Consider the following 18,658-nt stretch of genomic DNA (forward strand, 5'->3'; position numbering starts at 1 on the left):
TAAGTAAATTCTTATGCAAAGTAATTTTGACACAAGTATGTGAGCACCTACAACTTAACCAAATGTTCCCTCCTATCCAAGGATCAACATCATAAACTTAATGGTACATGAAACCATCTCATAACCAACATCAACCATCACAACCACCTCCCACAACGGAACTTTATGATTGATGCAAATGGACAGAAGCATGCTCATGACTGAGAGCACGGTAATTTGAATTGTTCTTACACTCTATTAGAGCAAGAGTTCCTCTTGACCCAGCAAGTACGGCGAGAGTTTCTTCTAAGGAGGAGACTTAAGCTTGGAGACGAAGTTTTAGAGGAACAATACAAATATATTGATGATAGAAAAATGTATCACTCTGGGAGGAGTACCACAGCGTTCGCTGTGATGCGTTTCTATTTTTTTGCTGTTCTCTCAGGTTTCTCCTTTCTCTTTCCAGGGGACCATGGCCTCCTATTTATAGAGCCATGTGTAGCTTGGCATACAAGTTATCATAATGTACAAATATCCGAGATCCGGTTAAATTACTGTGCCTTATCCCGGATAAATACCTTCTATCCTGCCAGGAGATAAATATCTATTGTGGTAATTATCGTGGTGTCTGCCCCCTAAAGGCGAGCCAGTCGCCAATTGCAACCCAACGTCACACTGTCAGGGGTGTCAGAATAGGTACCATTATGCCAGGGTGTCAGAGCGGCGCCCATTAGCCTAGGCCTTTAATGCCGGTCACTTCCTAGCAGGCAAAGCTCGACCGGCTCTCCCTTTCAGCAGATCTTCTCAGGGCCTGCTGACTCACCTTGCTGCCTTCGGGAAGGTGTCCTGATCATCCTGAGGCGGGGGCCTCGGGAGGCATAGAACAGGGAGGTGAAGACATTGGGAAGCGGGACCCCGAAGGGCCGGGACTTAGGGAGGCCGAAGCTTCGAAGGATCGAGGCTCCGGGAGGCCGTGTTTCGGAAGGCTTCGGGAGGTCGAACCGGTGAAGCCAAGGGAAGGCTTCGTAGGTGCGAAGGGGTACCATGAAAGGATCTGATGATATCGGAGATAGAGCTTTTAATAGAGGGTTCGGAGATCAAGGCTCTGGAGGGACCTGGATGGTGATCTTCGATTGTTACCCTCAGGCTGGTTTATTTTCCCCCAACACACCCTGTAGGGGGTACATATTTACCCACACTACACGAGGACCATTTGGCATGTGCGACCCGCTAAAGTCCACACAAGGGAGTACCCATGACAACCTTTCCTAATAATCTCCAACCATTTGAACATGTGCCTATAGGTGTGGAGGTCATCTAGAACTACTCTCCGAGCAAAGTAGGTACCTCTACAATCCTACTATGCTGACAACACCATAGACTCACACACCAAATTTCATAGCTACAAAGGTATTCATAGTTCACACACCAAATTTCATAGCTACAAAGGTATTCATAGCTGGAGATGTGGTAAGTACGAAAAAGTGTGAAAGCCAACTGCAACAACGGACTGATACTTAAACGATGCAAGTGGTCTATGGCATACGAGTTCCTTCCCTAACGTACCCAAAGCACCACCCACATCTCGTCTCTTCCTCACATTCATACATCCTAACATCATTTTCATCGTGAAAGTAATTAAGTCTTATAGCTTGCGAACAATGGTCGAACCACCGCTCGACTTCTATCGAGGACTTATGCATTTCTAAGCATCTCAGATAACTTTTAGGTTAGACAACAACATATTATATCTAGGTTAAAAGGATAGGAAACATCAATAAAACAAGGTAGGAGTGATGCAACAATATAGGTTCTACCCACATAACCCAACATCGACTCACTATCATGCACAACATACATAAAGCGATAATTTATCAATTTAGACTCCACATGATCCAAATTATAAGGTGAAATATGCTTAGATGCTTGCTTTGATGCTCAGCTTCACAATCAACAGCAACAAAATCCTGATCGCCCCCAATCACACTCGCGTCACGTTCTGGTCCTTTGTTCTCTAAAGAAGAGCACATGCAATGCAATGAGCATGAATGAGGTATACTACAAGATGCATAAAGAATGACGATGCAATACAACAAGCTAAAGTACAAAGACACGTGATAGAACAAAGAAGTTTCCGATCCAAACGACTTTTGAAATTCTGACAGAATACCAGAAGTTCTAAATTCATGTCGAAACTTCCGGGTGGTACTCTGAATAGGGGTTCTCGTGTTGGCAAGTTCTATTTAACCGAAACTTCCAAATTGAGGTCGGAACTTCCGGATGGTCAAAACTTCCGGGTGGTACTCCGAATAGGGGTTCTCGGATTGGCAAGTTCTATTTAACTGGAAGTTTTGGATTGATGTTGGAACTTCCATATGGTCGGAACTTCAGGGTGGAAGTCTTGGGTAGTTTTAACAAGGATTACCCAGAACTTTTGGGTTGTAAATTGGAACTTTCGGGTTCTAGTAGATGTGAGTTCGCGATGATTCATCAGTCGATTCAACTTGCATGTTAAAACCTATCCCACATGAGCACGTATTTGCACTAATGTATTGGTTTAGACTTCACCTACCCACAAAACAAACATGATTCTCAGGTTCTACCTCATCCAAAATCCTCCTATTAGCTCCAAAACATCAAGAACACAATGATGCTTCACGACTACTCAATCGCAGCTCATAAACTCAAATTTAACCATACCCATCTGTGCATTCTCACCATGGGAACATAGGAGACTTACTCCACATCCTTGTCGAGGCTGGTGACCATCGGTTGGGGAAGAAAAACAGAGGAAAAAGGCTTGGAGAAGAGGGACAATCTGCTGCTGAAATTTCAGTGGAGAAGAGTGACAAAAATGGACTGGAAATCATCCAAATCTTCATGCATGCAACTGAAAATTGGATGGATGGAGAGCTAGTGATGTAGGGAATGCAATGGTAACACATGCATACCTTGGTTCCAAGTTCTTGAGGTGGGATTTGGGGAGAAAGGGAGAGAGCTTTAGGGAGGGAAGCTGCTGCTTCTCTTTGCTGTTTGGTTGGAGAGGGAGGGAGAGCACGCGAGAGTGAGAGTGAGAGTGAGGGGAGGGAGAGAGCTGCTGCTGATGCAGCAAAGTGGAGAGGGGGTGGGACCAACTCATCTCATGTGGGCCCCACTTGCTAGAGCATCAAGTCTATTAACCCAAGAACGAGATGCTCTAGTGCTCCAAAAATCCTAGGAAAATTTGTGCATCGATTACAATACGAGATGAACCCATTTTAGTTGGATTCCCATATAACACCTAAGCGGAATTTAAACTAAAAGGAAACTCCACAGTCAGGTATTTTCATAACTCATAGCGAAAGTTCATCTACCATAGGAGAAAACAAACACTCAACAATTAAACAAGATGCTCATGATGCATGATTATTCTTAAGGACATGTTACGAGATTTGGGGTGTGACATTCAGCCACCCTCATTGGCCAGATATAGCTCCCTGTAACCTTTGGAAGCATGACAACTTCTTAATGGAAAAGATTTTTTTCGATGTGGTTGACTTCGAAACCGCATACAACGCCATCCTGGGTCGACCAACCTTAGCCAAGTCCATTGCTGCCACGCATTATGTTTATCAATGCATGAGGATTCTAGGACCGGAAGGGGTCATAGGAGCCTCGACGTGGCAGCTCAATACCAACCAAGCAAGGAACCCAAGAGCTCAAGGACCAAGGTGGACAAAAAGCCCTAGTCACAGGCCTTAACCACAGCGCCTTGAGAAGCATACCCATAAACCCAGGGGCTTGATTCCATAACTAGTGTGGAACCCCTGTGATAGTGCCTGCGCTACTCCTGAAGTAGAAAGGATTGTCGCTCATCGGCTTAATCTAGTCTGTGTCATTTTGGTTTGGGACATTAGATCTATAAATGATAAGAGTACTTTTAGTAATAATAGATATCATATTTCCTAGGAAGTAGATCTAATTCTTTTCCCGCTCTACTAGTCTATTAGAGCATCCTCATGCCCAACAACGGGATAAGTAGCTTCTCGGGTCCCTCAAACCAAACACGCGTTGAAGCGGCAAAAAGTTTTTCTTGACACAAAGGCAATATGAGTTCTTCTTTATTTTATTACCTTTCTTGTTTAGACTGCCTACCTGGAAAAGACCTTTGCAGGCAGACAGTTGAGGGCTTAACAACTACTTGGTACTGGAAACTGAAAACAACATATTGTGTACATTCAAAAAGCAGATTCCAACAAGAAGGGAAGGATCGTTACATTACAAACTAGGAGTTGTGAAAAGGCTCCTTAAAGCATTCCATGAGTGAGCACGGGCTGTGACACTTCCCACTCAAGCGAACCTAAGGTTGGTCATTATAAGTGCTCCAACTAGTGATTAATGCACTCCAAACTAATCGAAGGAAAAAGTCAGTAAAAAGACCAAAATATGTTGTCAAAAGCGTCCAGCATGAAGTACTCCCATCAAATGTGAAATGCGTTTAAGTTTCTACTAAATTGACAAAAGCTACCAAGTGTTTATTAAATACCAAAAGGTAAAGAAAAAGAAAAACTATGATGAGGGCATGAAGTCTATCTCTCCATGAAGGCTTTGGCCAGCTCAGTCGCCTCCTCCACCTTCTACGCCGACATCTCATCCGATTCATCCCTGAAGCCCTCTTGGAGGATGTCGGTGTAGATGTTCGGTTGGTGGGTCTTCAATATGGCTAGCGCAAAGGCAATTTCTTGCCCCGTGTTCCACCAGGATTGGCTCGAGAGGTGTTTGGTGACCTTCCCTTGAAGTCCCCCAAATGCATCAGCAAGCTTGGTGGCCCAGGTGGCAATCCCAGTGCATCATCGCCACCTGGACCTTTCGCATGTATCCTGACCTTGGCAAACGCCTCCTGGAAGACGTTGAGAGCCACGACAAGTTGTTGGTAGGCAATCGACATTTGGGCCCCCTCCTGAGCCACAACTTTATTTGAGCTCCCTTGAATGCATCGGTAAGCTTGGTGGCCCGGGTGGCAAGCCCAATGGCATCATCGCCGCCTGGAGCCTCCGCATCTATCCCGACCCAGCAAGTGCCTCCTGAAAGACATCGAGAGCCGCAGCGAGTTGTTGGTAGGCAACCGACATCTGGGCCCCCTCCTGAGCCACAACTTTTTTCTCAAGCTGTGGAGAGTTCTACAGGGTGGCGTGTTAATATGACGAAGTGAATGAGTAGCAAGTTGGGAATGAATAACATAGACATACACTTCGCCTAGTTGTCTAGTTCGACGATTGCCTTTTCCTTATCGCCAGTCACCTGGGAGAGTTGTTGGCGTAACATGACGACATCTTCTTCAAGCACGGCTACTCAGGAGGATGCTCACCGGGTCTCCTCATGAACACTCTTCAGTCGTAATGTGTACACCTACAAAATCTCATCTCAGTATCCATCATTACATCAACTAAGTAATTGTTTTGCAGGAAAACTCTCACTGTGTAGAAGGATAAAAAGACATATCTGGATCATGATCGGGAGGACCTCCAACGATTTGCCATCAAGAAAAATCCCTGGGCAGCCCGTGCACCAGGTTCGGGGGGACAGTAGGATTGTGTTCCTGGCTGTCGATGACCAATGCCTTGGGCTCATCGGGCCTCCCCACATCTCCCTCACAGGAGATCACGACCAAAGTTTGGGAAGGTTGAGGCCTAGGGGCTGCCGGTGGCACTTCAGGTAGCCTGCAGAGGGAAGAGTTTGAACAACGCACTCCAAAGAACATAGGAAATAATATATGGCATACCTGAGCTGCTTCTTGGCCAGAGAAGGCTTCACCCGGACCAGGAAGGATGCCAAACTCTTGAGCGTCTTCTCGAGGGGTGCCTCCTTTGCTCCCTGACATCATCAGGGATATGGAGCACCACCTAACAAACTCATAGCAATGATGTCATTAACGGCCAAAACCAGATGTGGCTTATGTGTGCCCAGGATATTCAACACACATAAGGACATCACAGGTGAAGTAACAAAAGCAATACTTTTATTAAATAACGTTAAACTCTTACAGCAATTGACATATATTGTCTTCTATGAAGATATCTGCAGCGGAACAGAACCAGTGGTGCCTAACAACACCGCAGGCAACCGACCGGGAGACACGTGCCTAGAACATCACAACCTCATCTTGATAGTCTTCAACATCTTCACTCACTGAGCAGCAGCACACATGTCGCATGGTGTAGGAAAAATAGCAACTGTGAGCACATAATGCGATCAGCAAGTGTGGGAAAAATAATGATATACAGGCTTATATCAAGAATAGGCTAATACATAGTATATTTGCGTAAATACGAATAATAAAAACATATTTAGACTCAAAAGCATTAAGCAATTATTAAGTGAATGTAACCCATACAGTCCAACACACAGCATACAAAGCTCCCCACCTTGCATACCATAACCGTCTAGTACTCCCTGTACTATAACCAAAACCACAACCATCTAGCACTCCCTGTACCAGAACCATAACCACAATCATCTAATACTCCCTGTACCAGAATCATAACCACAACCATCTAGTACTCCCTGTACCAGAACCATAACCACAACCATCTAGTACTCCCTGTACCAGAACCATAACCACAACCCACTAATCATGTGAGGATCCAAGTCTCTCATAACCATGAGCACGGCTGTTATAACAGTTTTACACTCTGCAGAGGTTATCCAGCTTTCCCCACGAGTCAGTTAATTCCATGTTATTGTGTTCGCGAAACACTTAACACACGCCAGTGGTGTGCCGCCAAGAATCACTAAATGACATTTCCACTAACCATAGACTAATCCAGTATGTGTCTGCCCACTAGGTTTCACCGTCAAGCTTTACGCGAGTTCAACTCCTACCTAGAAGCCCCCTTTTGTGCTAACACAACACACATTGGATAGACTCTAACTAGTATGTCACGCCTTCCTCATATCAGCCTCGTGGTTGGTACGTTACTTCTTGGATTATCGCTCCACAAACCGGTCCTTACTTAGGTTACTTAAGCAAACACTAAACCAACATCATAACCATGATAACCATCAAAACCACTTTGCTCAAGGCCTAAGGTTCCATGTTTCTAGACCATTAACAAATTAACCATCAATGTTGCATATGTTCATTAGTCAAGTATATGACACTTCTCAACATCCCAAATGCATGGCTAAGCAATCTACCTATAAAAGACACATAACCATAAACCATCTAGGTTCTAAGTGATGATAAGGGAAAACCCTAACATAGGTGACTACCCATCATATTTACACTGCATGCAATTTTGTAAAACAAAACAGTTTAAATCATAGGTTCAAGATGATCAAGGACACTTGCCTTTTACCCAATGCTGCTCAGTGTAGTCGAAATCTTAGTCTTGAAGTCCCTCGAACTGCTTCGGAACGTTATCGACTAATTGCGAGAACTACCGACAAACAACACAAAGGAAAACACTAAGAACAACATACCAAACATCATTAAAACACTTTAAAAACACTATAGTTGGATAGTGATGATTTTAGAAATATTTAGATGTAAGAATCGCCTAAATCGGAATTAAGATGAAAAGAGAACGGCTTTCGAGAGATGGATTAGACTGAAAAGGAAATGCTGATTTTTTGGAACTATCTTCCTATGGGAAAGGCATTATTGCACAATCATTGTGTCAAGCTTGACAATATTATTGCGCAAGATTCAAAAGTGTAGGGCAAACTAGACTTCACTGACTAGGCAAAGAGAATGATGTGGCACTAACTTGTCATGCTATGCAAGTACTATCTTGGATTAAAGAAGGGATACGTTGAGATCTAGTCTCGACCACCTATGATGGATTAAAAATGCCGAAGGTTGCGCTTCTATGTTAAGAAAACTACTAGCGACTCTATGTAGTGGTGGTGGTTCGGGTTTCATCGGAGATGGCGATCGGGCATGTGGCCACAAACATTGATGTCGGCTTCAGTGGTGTTTTAGTGAAATGAGGGAAGCATGGCGTAGAACACGGAAATACTAACTCAGCGGTATGGTTAGTTTTGGATGGGGTCATCCAACGTAGCGGCAAAACAGTGATGACTACTGCTAGGTTTGGTAGTGACCGCGAACAGATGCAGGACGAAGACGCTCGCGTTCCAGGAGATTGGCTATGAAATTTATGAAACTATTTGAACAAAGATGTTTATATATCCCGGGAACATAATGTTACGTCATAGTTTTGGGTAGATCATCCACTGAGAGGAAGAACGATCAACGGAGATGAGATGGGTGATGGCTGCGATGTGCTGTGGTTGTCAATGGCGTCCTGGTCATGTCGCTACACAAACGGGGATGGGCTCCTAGGGTAACGTATAAGACTCCATGGGACACACCGTGACATGGTTAGTGCATCCATACGGCTTTTGGATTGATGGGGAACGCGAATGCAAATAAGGTGCGCGTGCAGTACGCGTCCAGAAACCGAACACCGGGAATGTCGACCTTGATTGTGGTTGTTTGGCTGCTCTACTGTCTGACCTGGTTCGTGAGGGCGTGGAGAACACCATGGTACATGCACTGGTGAAAGGGCTTGGTGATTTGACCTCTGGTCAGTCGAGAACGTCGATGCCAATCGGCTACAACACGGTTGTCTGCGATTGCGACGATCGTGGCGGCATAGATCGGGCTTTGGCCGGTGCTAGAGCTTAGCTAGGCACTTAGTATGATGCTAAAACAGTAGTAAGGGAGGAGAAGAAGGGGTCCTCACCTTGCTTTTATGGTCGAGGAAGGAGGATTCGCGGAGAATACGATGTAGGACATCACGGATGGCGGCGGCGGTGGCTCTGGCAAACGGTGGCGCTCCAGCGACGCACGGACATGGCAGCAGCAACTTTTAGGGTTTGGGGGCGTGTAATAGGGGTAGGAGAGGGCGTGCAACTCATATTTATAGAGTTCGAGTCGGTTACGGTTTCCTTTTTCGCAGTTCTATATTTCGAGGATGATATCTCCATCGTCCGGACTCCAAATTGGACGTTTCTTGATTATAAATTGTATTACTCGAAAAGATTTACAACTTTGGTAGTCATTGAAACTTCTGAAAACGTCATCTTGATTTCCAAAAATGCACCACAAGATAACTGTTTGAACTCGGACTTATCTGCATAGCACTGATTTCGGAGGCCATAACTACTAGCTCCATTATCCAAAAGGGAACTTCCATAATTTCAAATCAAATCTCTCGACGAGACCTACAACTTTGGTATTGTTAAGATTTGCATTTGAGGCTGTTTTGAACTCCGAAACTTCATGAGAAGATGAGGCTGTTCAGGGCTCCGCGAAAATTTACAGATTTCGTGGATCCTTTGTTGGGCCATCTAGAAGACTTGGCTAAGGGTTTGGACTTGAGCAAAATTGAGCTCAAAGACACTTTTGTTATATCTAAGGTTTAGAAAAGAAACTTTTGCAGACAAATTTGAATAGGGTTTGAATTTGAATTGAGCTTGGAGTGAATTTAAGAGAAACAAAATAATAAAGTTGAACAAGAATAGGAGTAGATAAGGAATTTGAATTTGGATTTAGGTAGAATTTGAGAAAGAGGAGAGATTGATTTTAAATAAGAATTTGGATAAGATTTGAATTGACTGGAGAAGGATCAGGTATGATCAAGGATTGAATAGATGATGAATTCAAAGATTTTGTATTCCAACCATTAATATCCTTAACTTATTCACTACTGAGTTTTGTAAAAACCTTTTCAAAATATTTTTCACTCAAAACACCAAAGAGAAAGAAAAGGAAAAATAACTCTAATACATTTACCTAGCTCCTAACTAAACTCAGCATGCAATGCACACAAAATAATAACCTATATTGATTGATTGATTAAGAAAATAGATTTTAAACCTATTCTACTGGTGAAGCTATTCAATAATCTTGGAAAATTTTAGAAATTTGAGAAATCTGAAAATCAGGGTGTTACAAATGATCGCCTTCCCACGGTCCTAGGCCGAAGGCTAAACATGCCCAAAAATTAAGAACAAGCGCAACTTCAAAGGTTGTGGATAGAAGCTCAATTTACCAGAGTCGGGGCCACTGTCGGGGATGGCACTAGGTTGACGGAAGTGGAAGGGGCTGGAGCAGTTGGTGTCGGCGGTCTAGACTCACCTACCAACGAATCGACCTCCATGTAGTAGTCACCCTCCAGTGCCATGCCACTACCAAAGGATGCATCTTGCAATGTGCCTCCACTGCTCCCTCTCGGACACGTGCTCCCCATGATGGCGACTTCATTCGAGTATGCAGCAAGGGCTCCCACGTTCTTGAACTCTAAGTCAGACTGTCCACACCTAGGAAGCTGTATGATTCCACGTTGATCATCGTAATAACTATGACTACACAGAAAAGAAAAGAAAATCAAGAAATGTGAAGGAACGTGAGACATACCGACATGATCCTCCCTTGGGCATCGAGATCCATCTCCATGATGAGAATCAGAACATTCGAGTTGGCTGGAGGAAGAGATTGCCTCAAAAAGAAACTTGGTCCTCTTGTAGGCGACCTTTGGTGAAAGCACTGCGAGAAGAGGCAATTGATTATGAGGATTAATCTTGCAGTTCCTTTAAAAATGGCTACTCAGCATCAAAAAGTACATGTCTCACCTTCTCGGTCGAAAATTGCCAGGCGTCGGCAATCCTCAATTTTAGAGGACTCAGGCGGCGCCTGATGAAGTCTCTGGCAATGTCAGAAGCCATCATATTCCTCTCCTTCAGATGCCAGATCTCTTAGATAAGCTTCGAGTGAAGGGCGGCCATCACTGCCTCTTCCATCCAAGTAGACCTCGACAGCGTAGACCCAGGTAAGAAAGCCCCGGCCAGCTGGGCTGGTAGTAGAACCACTTATTGTGCCAACTCAACTAGGAGGACTTGGTGGTGAAGTCGATGTACTCCGCCAACTTTTCCTCCAAGAGTAAAAATCTGGCACTATCGATGACCTTGTTTTAGAGCCTCTTCAATAGGTAGAAGTATCTGAAGATGTCAAGGGACGGACGAAAACCAAGGAAGACCTCACACAAATGCATGAAGGCACTCAACATGATGATGGATTTGGAGTTGAGGTGAATTAGTTCTAGACCGTAGAAATCAAGCACCTTGAGAAGAAACTAGAAAGGGGGGAAGTGGAAGCCGTAGCAGAAGAAATCAAGAAAGATCAACGTACTGTTGATGTCTAGGCTCGGAATCATCTGCTCCGCTGCCGGCGTGTAGGGGATCTTTCTCGGTCCTTTTCTTGCCCATGGTAGCGGAAGGATTGGAGGAGCAGGTTTTTGGAGGCAAGGGCACAAGGAACATGAAGAGGGTGACGAAAAGTAAAACGATGACGTTAGGGTGAACGTTGAAGTGGGCTCTCCCTCTGCCTTTATATACAGCAAAGGCTCCCAGAAATAGCCCTTCGACTGACACTGTGGCACGACTCAAAGCCATGATCTCCAGCTTAGCATCACGTCATATTTAATGCCCGATGCATGCGGGGAAGTTGGCACCGTAACCCAAGGAATCATGATATTCTGGCAGGGAAAAGATATTCACAACTACACAAAATCTCTACTGCGACGGTCCAACTTTCGAACCCAACTAGTGACAAGTTTTTTCTCTCGATCTCACGCGGACAAAGTGAGCATAAAACCTACTCGAACGGAACACCTTCTTGAGGACTCTGTTGAGGACTTGGAGGCATTCAGAATCACGGGTAGAAGATCAAAAAATTCGATTAGATGCTTCATCCTAATCGGGGGCCCAAGTCTTACTCAATGACATGGTTGAACAAAATGTTTATCTTTGTTGGCCATGTACTTGATCTGTCGAAGCCTCATTTTACGTACTAATGGGGGCTTGACGATGACTATTGGGTAAATACCATATTCGGGCACCCCAGATTATCTCGCAATTCTCAGGATGTATCTCTATCTCTGATAAGGGGATCCCTGAATAAAAGGAAACCACCTGTAGGAGCTTAGAGTATCTCGTAAATAAGGAAACTTATGTCCAAAGATAGAAGTAAGACTCCAAAGAACGTACAACACCCCCATATATATATGGAGCCTATGACCCCTACGGAGAAAAAGTGAAAATGAGACACAAGCCATTGCAACCAGAGCAAGCCAAGCAAGGAAATCGCCAACTAGATTTAGATCCATCTAGGCTAGCCACACCCCCTTGTAATAGGTTCTATTCAATATAAGAAAAACATGAGGTAGGGTTGTTGTAGCGAAAATGACTCTATTAGGCCATGATTGTGATTTTTGTGATTAATGACAATATAGTCATTGGGATTAACATGTTTGTTAAGAATATATGTTAGTATATCTCATGGATGAATACATCAAGAAGCCACCGTAGCTGGGACAAAGTTTGATTGAATTAGAGAAGTCCCAGGAGAATTGACCTCACCGAAAGTTATGGTGCAGAGGAGTTTGCACTCACCTGAGCATTATGCATAGAGGCTGATAGCCTTACCGGATAGTCTGGTGTTCTGTGTGTGGAACTCACCGGAGTATTTCTGACAAAGGGGGAGAAGACTAAGGACCTCATCGGATAGTCTGGTGTTCTTTGTGTGAAACTCACTGGAGTATTTCTGACAAAGGAGGAGAAGGCTGAGGACCTCACTGGATAGTCTGGTGATCTGCACTGGGTAACACTGGAGCATTTCTTGTAGAGAAGAATGCAAGCGTAGAAGACTGAAGATCAATGCATCGGATGGTTTGGTGCTTGGTTTGTACACACCGGAGTATGGCACCAGAGCATTTCTTGCAGAAGTGACTGCAGTTACTGAAGAATGAAGATTAACTCACCTGATAGTGTAGTGATCATAGAGATAGTTGCACCAGAGCATTTCTAGGGAAAAGAAGAGAAGATTTAACTCACCGGATGGTCCGGTGTGAATGGAATGAACACCAGACGAATGTACCGGAGCATTTTACAGAGTGGCTGCAAAGGCTTGGATGGCTCAAGATAACTAATCGGAAGATCCGATGATGGATTTGAAGGCACACCGAAGTGTACGGTGTTCAAAGAGGCTGTGAATGGAAATCACACGACTAGTTTATGAGTTTGTACTCACCAAATGATCCAGTGTCAGTACTACTGTTCTCACCAGATCATCTGATGTTAACAGTTTTTTGAGCCGTTGGAAAAAGGCTAGTTGGCGGGTTTAAGGCTATAAATACCCCTCCACTCAGTCATTTGAAGGTGTGACATGTTGCTGAAGTCTAGAGGAAGCTCATATACACTTGAGAAGACATCCAAGTCATCAAAGTGCTTAAAGTGATCATCGAAGGCAATTAAGCACAAAATTATAGAGTGTTTAGTGCTTATAGGTCTAGAGTGAGTTGTAGCTAAGTACTGCAGCTTGAAGAAGGGATCACAGAGTAATCCTAATTTGTACCGAGTAGTACGTCGGCACCTTAGAGTCTTGGTGACTCGCTGGCATCTTGGGCTTTGGTGGCTCAGCTTGTTAACCCTCCGACTTGGTGTGGAGCGGCGGCAAGAGATGCGGAGACCCTTGCCTTGGTGGCTCAAGCTTCGAAGTGATCATGACGGTAAGTTACTGGAAGAGAGACTAGTGGTGAGACCTTATCTTGGTGGCTTGGTGGCTCATCGTGCTCGAGACCTTGTCTTGGTGACTTGGTAGCTCAAGAGCTATGACCGGAAAATACTTGGCGACCGAGAGCATATCCTTTGTGGAGCTCCAACGTGGATTAGGGGTGGTATTCATGTCATCGATACCACAGGATAAAAATCTATTGTGCCGAGTTTGTCTCTCTATGTTATTTACGTTTCCACATTTACATACTTACAATTTACCTTGCTAGAGTATGTTGTAATCCTCTTGAGCGGTAGAGTAGACACACTAGATAAACGTAAAACATGTTTAGATAGAAATTGATATAGGTTTATCTTGTGAAGTTTTTGGAGCCAATTTGTTTTAGGTTTATAAGTGTCCTAATTCACCCTATTTTAGGACGCCACCGTTCCTCACAATTTGGTACCAGAGTCTCGTGCTCTTGATAGGCTTAATACCCTAGAGTTGTGATGTCCGAGGTTGCGATGGATGCCCATAGTGCTCCACTTTTCGACGGCACAAATTTTCCCTATTGAAAAATTCCAATGTCTTATTTTTTGCAAGCCAAGGGTCTAGATGTTTGGAGAGTCATCGAGGAAGGGATGAGACCTCGCATTACCAACAAGGAGAGACAATTAGATGCATTGGAGAAGAGTATCTTTTATTATCTTTAAATGTTGATGTATTTAACCATATTTATTCTTTCATCAATGCACATGATATTTAGAATAGTCTCATTGAAATATATGAAGCCACAAATGATGTGTGCAATGAGAAATATCATGTGCTTGTTACTAAGCTAAATAGAATCAAACAATTTATCCATGAAAGTGCTAATGACATGTATTCACGTTTGAATATTCTTGTCAGTGAGATAAATAGGTTAGGTTTGACATCAATTGACGATGATCAAATGGTGAGAAGAATACTTCAATCTCTTCTTCCAAAGTACAAGTTGATAGTCTCCATCATCTACGACAACAACGATATCAAGAAGATAACTCTAAGTCAAGTGCTCGGCAAAATCACCGCTCATGAGATAACTATGAACATAGGGGTTGAAGCTTCTTTCTCATCCGACGTCAAGAACCTTACTCTCACAAGCAAGCAAGCACCATGCCCACACACATGAAAGCGAATATGAGGAGATAAGAAAAACAGTCAAGCTCAAGCAAAGATGATGGAGATGATGAGGATGAGGATGAAGAGAGCAATGAAGATGATGAGCAAAGCACATCAAGTGATGAAGAAAATAGACCCCGAAGTCGCCAAGCTCATCTCTCAAGTGATGAAGAACATCAAGAAGATCAATGCCAAGATTGATCAATGAATCTCCATAAAATACTTCGTCAAAACTATTGATTGCATCAAGAAAGAGAAGAAGACAAAGAGCAAGAGGGAGACAAGGGGAAAGCCAAAATATTTGCAAGCATGGAAAATAGGTGAGTGAAGATGAAGATTCAAGCTCAAGTGATGAGAGCTTCGCCACCCACTCTTCTAAGAGAAGCTCTTCCTCAAGGTCATCATCATTCATGTCAATACGCAAGCCATCTCACAAGTGCCTTATGGTCAAAGGTATGAATAGTGATATAAGTGATGATGAATCCTATGAGGATTCTTCTTTCTATGATGAACTCCTTCATTTGATCAATGAGCAACAAATGGTCCATAAGAAATAATCTAAGAAACTTAAGAAATTTAATATCCTCAATGATATTCATGTTACCTTTGTTTCTAATTATGAATAATTATTGGGCAAATTTGATTTGCTAAACAAGGAGCATAATGAGCTTAAGATAAAATTTGAGTGCATTGAATCTCAATCTAAGTCCCCTTTGGAGCAATCTACCTCTCTATTTAAGTTTAATCCTAAGGTTGATGTTTCCACTTATTGTAATGATTTAATTGATATATCATGCTTACCCATTTGTAAATAAGATATGTGTTGAGAATGTTCTTGTAGAACCATCTAATGAACTCATTGCATAAGAAAATGATGAGCTCGAACAAGAAGTGGAGTTCTGTGCTTCAATATAATTTCCCGGAGTAAGCGCTATAGCTTATTTCTGGCAAGAATCATATCCAACCTCCTAAGATAACCATGCTATCATGGTGAAAAAGCTTGCGGAGGGGTCCATCGTGACATGCTTCAAATGTCATCAAGAAGGTCACAAGTCCTTTTAATGCAAACAAGTCAAGAAGGAGACTAAGGAGACCAAGGAGAAGAAGATCATGAACCTCTCCAACAAGACCTCCAACATCTACACCAAGCCCAACTACAAGAACAATATCAATAGCAATCACTACAAGCTCAAGAAAAGGAAAAATGGCAAGGTGATTGCACATATGATTGGGAGAAAGAATTAGGGGTCGAACCAACCCATTTAGCTGCTTAAGGAAGTTATCGCCAACATGAAGAGGCCCTTATCAGTTTTGGTTCTAAATAAGACTTAAAGCCCGAGATGGCTATGGTATTTGGAGACTTGGCTCACAAAATTAAGTGAAGGTTTAAGAAAAGAAGTCAAGTATATAAGATTGTGCGCTTTGATGAAAATCATGATCATCATATACCCAAATTCCTATTCAAAGGTAAAAATTTAATTAAGCTAGATGCAAAATCCTTCAATTATTGTAGCTCATTTGCATTGTCTAGGATTGCATGTGTATATTTTAATTTATTAAAATACTTAGTGTAGGTTTTCATATGGTAGATTACTTATGCTTGTCTCTAACCTATGAGCAACCTAAATAGTTTATTAATTGTAGACCCCTTTTATAACATTAGTTTCACAATTGGTACTTTTTATGTGTCATAAACCAATCTATAAGGTACCCTTCCTATTGCTATTAATAACAAGTGCATATGTTTCACAAGTATTTAAAACTTGTATGCACACATTTAGGGAGAGTATATCATATGTATTGTGATTTTAAGACTAGCATGTGTTGCTAAATGTATCTTTTGTAGTCTTATGGAAAAATCAATACGTCCTCAGATGTATGCAATACTTAAATACTTCAATTAGTATCATTGTCAATTTATTTCTACATTTAAGATACATCCATGCATGATATGACTTAAACTTCCTATCTCTACTTATTATCTAATGTGCATATATTACTATATTCCTACAAGTGGTATTCACAAGTAGGTCTCATTATATGCATGCACAAATAAATGGAGAGTTTAGATTATATTATGTGAGTTTCATGAATTATGATCTTTGTTTGTCTTTTTCAATTGATATCAATGCCCCATATCCTTATAATTGGTATATTTTTTAATTGGTATTATTTCATGGGATCATGATTTATGAAACTCTCTCCCATGTACTCTAACGCTTTTCCTCGAGTTCAACATATGTTTGTAGCACTTTTGAGATTGTTGACAAAGAGGGAGAAATTTGATGACCAAAGCAAAAAGCAAAGATACAAGATGTCTAGGAATACCGAAGTTGACAAAAGGGAAGAAGAAAAAGATACAAGAAGCAACATGAGGCACCTATATTGACAAAGGAGGAGAAGCTCTTGCATGGGTCGATCAGGGAGATAGTGGCAATGAAAAAAGTGGAAGCCATAACAAAGTGAGACTAAATTGTAAGAATATGCATCGAAGCAATGTAGTAAGGTTTGTGCTCTTTACGATTGGTATCATTTATTATTTATCACTTGCTCTGGGTGTGTTGTCATCAATCACCAAAAAGGGAGAGATTGTAGCGAAAATGACCCTATTAGGCCATGATTGTGATTTTGGTGATTAATAACAATATAGTCGTTAGGACTAACATGTTTGTTAATAATACATATTAGTAGGTCTTATGGATGCAATACATCAAGAAGCTACCGCAGTCGGGACAAAGTTTGATTGAATTGGAAAAGTCCCAGAAGAATTAATCTCACTGGAAGGTCTGGTATAGAGGAGTTTGCACTCACTGGAGCATTATGCACAGAGACTGATAGCCTCACCGGATAGTCTGGTACTCTGTGTGTTGAACTCATCGAAGTATTTCTGACAAAGAGGGAGAAGGTTTAGGACCTCACTGGATAGTTTGATAATCTGCACTGGGTAACATCGTAGCATTTCTTGCAGAGAAGAATGCAAGTGTAAAAGATTGAAGATCAACCTACCGGATGGTCCAGTGATTGGTTTGTGCACACCGGAGTATGGCATCGAAGAATTTCTTCCAGAGGTGACTTCAATTGCTGAAGAATAAAGATTAACTCACTAGATAGTCCGGTGATCACAGAGATAGTTGCACCGGAGTATTTTCAGGGAAAAAAAAGATAAGGTTTAACTCACAGGATGGTCTGGTGTGAATGGAATGAACATTAGATGAATGCACCAGAACATTTTACATAGAGAGGCTGTAAAGATTCGGATAGCTCAAGATAACTCATCAGAAGGTCCGGTGATAGATTTAAAGGCACACTAGAGTTACCGGTGTTCACAGAGGCTGTGAGTGAAATTCCAACAGCTAATTTCTAAGTTTATACTCATCAGATAATCCAGTGTTAGTACTACTATTCTCACCGGATCATTCGGTGTTAACAGCTTTTCGGAGCCGTTGCAACACCACAATTGGTATCATGTGATTCATCTACTAAAAGCATCCCCCATCAATTCAATATATTCATAAGATCGATGGTTCATCAATCGTCAACAAGGAGGATAACATCTAAGCGCAAAATAAAATAAGGCAAATACTAAACACCAAGAGCCAAGAAAGAAAGAAAAAGCACTTAAAATAGCTCATGAATTTATAAGGAAACAATTAGATCAAAGTTACAACGGTTAAGATATGGCTTTAGGAAGATGAAATAAAGGAGTTGGGAATTTTTCTAAACCTTTTTGGATATTTTTAGAATTTTCTAAGAATTTTCTAGAATAATTAGCATTTATTGGGAATTAAACTAATTTATTAGGAAATAAAAATAATTAAATAGATTTTTAAATTTTATTTTTCTTAGGAGAAAACTATTTAAGGATTTATCATAATTATAAAGAATTATGGAATTATTCGTATTAAGAAAACTATATTTTCAGGTTTTTCAAAATATTTTTTCTGTTAGAGAAGTGGTGGCGTCGGCTCTGAGTGGACTCCA

This window comes from Phragmites australis, chromosome 10 (assembly GCF_958298935.1).
Source record: "Phragmites australis chromosome 10, lpPhrAust1.1, whole genome shotgun sequence".
Classification (NCBI taxonomy): Eukaryota; Viridiplantae; Streptophyta; class Magnoliopsida; order Poales; family Poaceae; genus Phragmites; species Phragmites australis.